Here is a 7534-nt window from a genome sequence, read left to right as displayed (position 1 = left end):
TCACCTGTTTGGGATTGCGGGATCGAGATAAGGCGACACAGAGCTGCTGGCCGTGCGAGAAGACCGCCGTCTGCAGATCGATTCCAACGTAATCGAACGTCTGTCCCTGCGCCTCCGTCGTTCATGCAGGGGGCGCGTACGTTTGCAGCGCCCCCTGCATGAAAACGACGGAAAGTGCAGCGTCCATCACAGATAAAGTTGTGCGCTTATATAAGAGAATTATACGGTAACACATTGGTATTTGGTTCTAGCATCGGCCAATTCCAACATACGCACATTGGAATACAACAACGCAAGTGTTAAAACTGCCATGCGCATTGCACCCGCAAATGCGAACCTTTGTACTTATTGGCTCGAACAAAATTAAGACTACATTTTTACATAAAAGCCTTGTGTGGGAGTGTGGCAGTCATGCCTTGGCAGGTGGTACCTCGGTAATTTCTTTCCACATGAATACGGTGTATTGCATCGTGTAGTTCAATTGATTTAAACCGCGCATAAATAGCAATCTATTTAAAATAAATGTCAAGGCATAACTGTAACATGATCAACATAAGCCGTGTAATTGAAGATGTCATCGTGTGCCTTTTTGTGGGGTGTTCATAAGGGGAAACTAAAACCCTCCGCTTGAATGTAACATTACCACCTTTATCATTCAGAGAGATTAAAAAGTAGACAATCGGTTACAAAAATCTAAGCAATTTAAAAAGAAAATTCATCAGAGCCACCTTTTCGCATTGTTGGAGGATTTAAATCATCTCTCTTTTCCAGCATATGGAGGCTGTCGTGTCCAGGGCTTGTTGGCAGTGGCTGTCATAATTTTTTTGTCATATCTGTGCCTATCCAGCCAGGTAGAGCAAGCAGTTCGCAATCAGAAGGTTGTGAGTTCAAATCCTGGTTGATAATTGACTCGGCCCATCACCCCACCAGGGTCAACTGGGTCCTCAAATGTGGTGTGTTGATGCGTTCAGCACAGTTACCAATGCTTGCGCGAAAAAAAAACCCCATCACATGAAGTTTGGTTCTGCAACTAAATTTGTCTAAATTCCATCTCTGAGAATGAATACTGTACATTGGTTTTCTTGGGTCTTTCGGTAAAGTCACGCAGATAGTCTTCTTGGTTCTTTCGGTAAAGTCACGTAGAATGGAAATAATTAAATAATAAAAATAAAACATTCTAAAATCGAAATTTCACGCAGATAGGTTCAAAGAAAATAACAAAAATAACAAAAAAACTACGATGTTTCGATCCCAACACAAGCAATCGTCATCAGGAGAGAAAAAAAGCATCAAAGCTGCTGAGGCAGGATGTTTTAAAGGTTTGAAATGGGTGTAGCCCAAGGGTCGTAAGCGACGTGGGCGGGGCTAGTTATGTTAATATGATAAATTTGCATATCAATGTAAGATCGGAGAGCTACCTCCACGACAACGAAGCTGCGGAGGTGGCCATTGTATTGTGAGGGATTAGCATGTCAATGTGCATTGGCTTGACTGCCTTGCGACATTTCCCCCCCCTTCATCCCAGTTTAAATAGTCGCTCCAAGCCTGGGGTGTGTCATTCAGACTCTGTCTTCTCGACAGACCTGTTCTCCACCTGAGGACGGCTGCTTGCGTTGTGGCCGAAACGTCGTGAGAATAATTTTATTATGTTTTATTTTTATTATTTTATTATTTCCATTCTACGTGACTTTACCGAAAGAACCAAGAAGATGCCTTGCGACAAACATTTCTCTCACATGCAGAGGGGTCACTTGCATACATTTCAAAGGTAGCTCTGTAACATTTGCTTCTGTGGGTTGTTCTCTACTAGGAAGGATTGCACTGCTTTGTCACATTTGTATCATGGTATGATGCTGATTACCAAAATCGGGATAGAATTAGGGAAAATGTGTACCCTAAATTAAGGGAAAACTCATTACAGCACTTGGTTGCATAACCAGAGATTTCCCTTCTGTTAGGCATCAAGACACCATCACAGGGAGTGACAGATGCCCACAAACAAATACAGAAACAGGTCTGTTTTAATTCCCCAACTCCCACCACATGTAATTGACAAAAGGGTGTTTTATGCACACGCGGGCATTCTTAGCAACAACAACAAAACTGCAGATGTCTAAAAGCAGCAGGGCGATAGTTGATGTTTGTTAGTTTTTTGTTGGAACGGTGCAAGAATAACACACCCAGAGCTGTTGTGACAGGGCAGTAGTCCACAAGGCAGAAAATGTTGAGACCACACCCTCCCTCGCATCATTACCGTCCGCCACAGTATATCCAATGCCAGACGAAGGCCTCCCCCATGTCACTGACAGCCCTCGTGGCCCTACAATGCTTTGTGGTTAGACTTTTGGGAGCGTTCACTCCTTCTGGCTGCCATTCCTTCAGCAGTCTTGTCTATTCCTTCCAGCGATGTGTCTCTGACTTGCATTTGTTTCCTGATCCGTGTGTTTCTCTCTCTGTTTCGAAGCGCAATTTAAATTGTGCTTCTACCATCACACTCATTTTCAAGCTTTTCACCTTTTGTTCCATTTGATTTGTCAGTGTCCATATTGCTCATCTAAATGTCACAGTAGGTTATGTGCACTGATTCACTTTTTTTGTAATTAATACGCAGAACTGTGGAATACAACTACATGGGTATTAAGAATAAACAGTACTTAATTATGCTATATTTGTACAATTTCAAATATTGTATTTTTCCGCAAAATTAGGCTGATGTTAAATTGTGCAGTGGTTGGCCTTTGTTGATTTTATCCGAGCAAATCTAAGGATGTTTTTGTCGCATATAATTCAAGCTGCCAGATATTCAAGCTTGAATTAAGGCAAATAAAAGAACCTTGATGGATTTTACATCTTGTGGAGGAAAAACAAAAATGCTAAATATGCCAAATTTTCGCATTGTAAAACAATGAGGCAACCATTAATTGAGCATGAAATGGTTTTTAAATGGAATTACCCTACACAGCTACACAGCCCGCAAAGAGCTTAAAATGTATTTAGTTAGCGCAAACAATATATATATACATGTTTAATCTCACATTATAAAAAGTATTAAAAAAAGACAATATTTTCTTTCTTAGAGTGAACAAAAGCGCCGCGAATTTAGACGAGACACAAAAGCTGAACTCAAGGGACTCTTTTCTTGTTCTGAGTTCTTGGCGGAGTCACCGCGTTGTCGTGAAGAAAAGCCGGGCCACACCGTGAAGTAACGCGAGCAAATGAGAAGGATGAATATCCTTGCGAGGTTATGTTTTCACATTTGTTAATTCGGTGGTGGGAGGTTAAAGGTATTTGCCCTGCAGCTGATTGCTCAAGCCACTGCTGGAGGATGGGCTCCCCTCCAGAGAGATGGTTCGAGAGGATGTTTTGGTCTCCTCTTCCATCCTGGCAGAGGTGTAGCCTTGCACACATTACAAATGAGCCACTTGGCAGTGCCAATGTAAAATGTTAAATGAAATACATTTCACTGCTTTATTTCATCAACTCATTTTCATACAACAACAACAACTCACTGAGCACTGTTCTTGGTTCTTTCGGTAAAGTCACGTAGAAGGGAAATAATAAAATAATAAAAATAAAACATTATAAAATACAATTCTCACGACGTTTCGGCCACAACGCAAGCAGCCGTCCTCAGGTGAAGAACAGGGCTGTCGGAAAGACAACGTCATTCAGACGCTGTCTACGTAACTTTACTGAAAGAACCAAGAAGATGAATCCCTGCAGTCACGAAAGCTTTAAATCGAAATATCACTGAGCACTGTTGCGTATCATTCTGGGTACTAAATAAAATACAGTCGTGTTCTCCAATAACGCGGTAGTTGCATTCCTGAAGAACACCACGTTATCGAGAAATCGCGTTATAATAAATAATACTGTATATGATACAGGGTAAAGCACAGTCCCCGATAGCACGTGCGGTGCGTGTGCAGGCTGAACAAAGACTGAGTTCAGTTCACTCAATCGCGTTATATTCAATTGGTATCCACGTTATACAAAATGTGTTCCCTAATACATTCATCGCGTTATATCCAATTCGCGTTCAGACAACATGTGTCAGAAGAGAATAGACTGCACATGATTCAGCTTGTGTTCTTTATTGCCAGATGAGGCGATACGTACTTTTAGAATGTTCGCCTTGTAGACGAATGTTGGACAACTGTGCGCTGTGAGTTTTTATGCAATTTTGTTTTCTTGTGCTGACTTCCCATGGTGTAAAGTATTTGTAAAGTATTTGTTCAGCACGTCTGACTCTGCTGATGATGACCAGAGGGCCGAAACCAGTCCAGGTTATTCATGTTTAAACAAATGCTGTCGATTAACACATATTCAAGGGGAAAAAAATCTACCAACTATGACACGTGCCAAAGGTATGAAAGTCTGCCCACCACAGAGTCAATAGCTGCAGATCTGTTACACTTAAGCAAACACTCGTCCCACACGCAACTTGACCCTCTAAAGGGTATATCCAACTTTATTTCTAGAAATACAGAGTTACGCTCTTTACAGCAATTTTTTTTCCACCAATGACTGCTGACTGCACCCACCATCACACCCTTGCCAAAGCGCAAGTGTTGAGAGGCAAGCTGACCGTAAGCACAATAGACATTCCCCGCTCATGACGGCTTTTAATAGTTCCATGGGAACTCCTCAAAGGCTCTCTCCTCCGGTGGGGATGTGGGCAGGACAAGGGCTAAGCGATATGACATTGATAACGGCGAGAAACCGCCGCTATTGGTAGGTTCAACCCTAACCCCTGAGAGGAGAACTCCAATTTTTTGAGAGGTTGCAAATGGGATCGAGGCAGAAACTCATGACTTTGGGGAGTGGCACTCAGCGGCAGCAAGCGTCTACTCCCAGCACATGCCCTCACTGGACTCCTCCGTTCACAGGGTTGTTTCAGGAGTTGGGTGGGCACCGGATACCCTTCCTGCGCCGCTAAGCCCAACAAATTCCCAGGCTGCAAAGTGATAAAAAAGCGGTAGTAAACGGGGGGGGGGGGGGGCAATAATAAAAAAAGAACACTTCAGGCCTCGTCGCGAGCGAACTGCGGGGATACTTACACCAGCGCCCTTTATATCCCATGGTGGTTTATAGTGGCTTTTTTTTTTTAAAACGTCAGCAGTCATTGACCATTGTTTTGTGTGGCTTGTTTTTCATCGCCTCCAAAAAAAACCCCGTCGCTTGCTTGCTTGCTTGCTTTTATTTTAACGACCGTCTCCCAACAGTAATTTGGTTGCATTAATGTTTTTGCTCCAGGTCAAATGGCAACCATTTAAGTAAGGTACGGTTGCAGATCTCGAATGGTTGAACTTTATTGTGATGAAGGTCATCCTTGTGCACGTCACCAAAGTAGGAGTATTCTGCTGTCTATTCGTTTATTTGAGGAAAAATTGTCTTTAGGTAAAACGGGTGTAGTTGTCCAAACCCCAAAAAAACCTGACTCCTCTTACTCAATTCCAGTCTCATTGTCATTAAAAAGGTGACCCTAATAACTTTTCATGATACTAGATTCCTGAGATTTCTCCTCCACAAGTAAACCTATAACACTATGTTCATATTTTAGTTTATGAAGACTCAAATTTCTCGTCTCACTGTATATATCTTTCCATGCCAAACGTGTTGGTCATATTCCATATTTTAAGACCAATCTACGTATATGACCACAGTACAAAAAAACGAACTCTCGTTGTTTTCATGCTCGGGATGTAGCCTTCACATTTTTAAGCCACCTCGATTATAATTTAACTGAAGCAATGTTAGAAAAGCAAATCGTGACTTAAATTGAAAAAAAGAAGACCACATAGATTGAAAAACGGTTTCACCACTGTCTATCCAACCAACCCCAGCCCCAGATAAATCTGACTCGCTGCATTATGGGAAACGCAGTGGGGTGGATAATCACGTGATTCTCCTAACCGTATTTTTACATATCTTTTATTTATATTTATAAATTGACACCCCTTAGAACATCAATAGCATGACACACTAAAAAATAATAACATTGGTGTGGAAAGATATCAGGTTCATCCAACTAGCTCAATGCTTTACACCGTTTCTGAAACGACAACACTTTGCTGTGTATTTTCAACAGATATACCCCGTTCAGGGTAAACGCTGTTTTTCACCGACTCTAAAAAAACAGGAAGATACAATTAATGATGGCTGAGCAATGAATTTTACAAGCAGTTCACAGACGCAACTGGAGAAGGCTACAACAACATTCATTATGACGCTGGTCTAACAGTGGACGTAAAACCGCTTTAAAAAATATATAAGGAAATTTATAACAACAAAAACCTCACCACCAAACTAGTCTTGTGGAAACACAACCGCCAGTCCCGTCTTTGCATGTGCCTCGTGAAGTAAAGTTTATTCTCCACCTAGAGAATGAGCAGAAATCTAATCTGCTCATTACACTTGGGCCCCTGATTGTCAGTGGCTTTTGAACAGAGCGGTTCTATTTTCCACGAATAATAACAAGGTAGAATCGGTGCATATGCAGAATTAATAATGCAAAAAGACACTTGGAAAACGATACCATCCTTCGCATAATTTGTACTGTGCTTCATTACTTATGGGAAGTGCAATGGCGTGGACATCCACATTTATTTATCTTTACTGTTTTATGTATGCGTATGTATTTTTTAAATATATATACTGCATACTCCTAAACTGCCACAATCTCCAGTGCATTGTGGTTACTCATGATTACCTCCCAAAAGGATGGAACTGTAATAGCCAATGACAACATATTATCACATTCGACGGAATTGAGAAAATGTTCAACAATTGCACGAAGTGTAAAATAAACATTGAATAAATACAGTCAACCCCTATGACCAATACGGGCAAATTAAATCCGTGACTATTTTTAGGCAATGCTCCAATTGGGACAATGATTACAGAAAACGGGCACCCCACTAGTTAATTGATACCTAGCCTTCAGCCCATGAACACATACTACTGTTAATTAAACTTTCATTACGTTCAAATAGTGTGTAATATTGTCCCAGTTAATACATTGAAAATTGGAAAAACTAGGACAAATACCGCTGGGATAATGTTCAACCCAACCTCTCTATCATATTACCGGGTCCGCCGCTCTTCATTACTCCAGGGAAAAACCAGATGCAGGCATCCACTCTCCCTGGGTTTGTTAAAACAGAATTCTAAAGTCGAATTGACATATTTTTAAAACAGGGTAGGTTTTCGTGGTTGTACCGCAACCTTCCACGGCGTGATGTCCAACGTTTTGCTCTACGTGTTGGCAGCTTCTTCGGACATTTGTAATTCAGAAAGCAAGTACCTCCCACATGTTCATTAGTACCCAGTCTTCAGGAAGTATCAGTTGCAGAATAAGCTTGCAGCACGCAGAGTAAAACGTTGGACGTCAATCCAAACAACACATGGTAGAACCTGAAAACGTAACCGGAGAGTTGACACCTTTTCCGTTTACAAAAAAAAAAATCGTGCAGGATTTCATGCCAAGGGGAGGGTTGAAAGTGTTATGTTTGGGCTTGAAGTTACCAATTAT

This window comes from Lampetra planeri, chromosome 17 (assembly GCF_965212315.1).
Source record: "Lampetra planeri chromosome 17, kcLamPlan1.2.h2, whole genome shotgun sequence".
Classification (NCBI taxonomy): domain Eukaryota; kingdom Metazoa; phylum Chordata; class Hyperoartia; order Petromyzontiformes; family Petromyzontidae; genus Lampetra; species Lampetra planeri.
The sequence above is the reverse complement of the archived record's forward strand: the minus strand, read 5'-3'. Positions refer to the sequence as shown.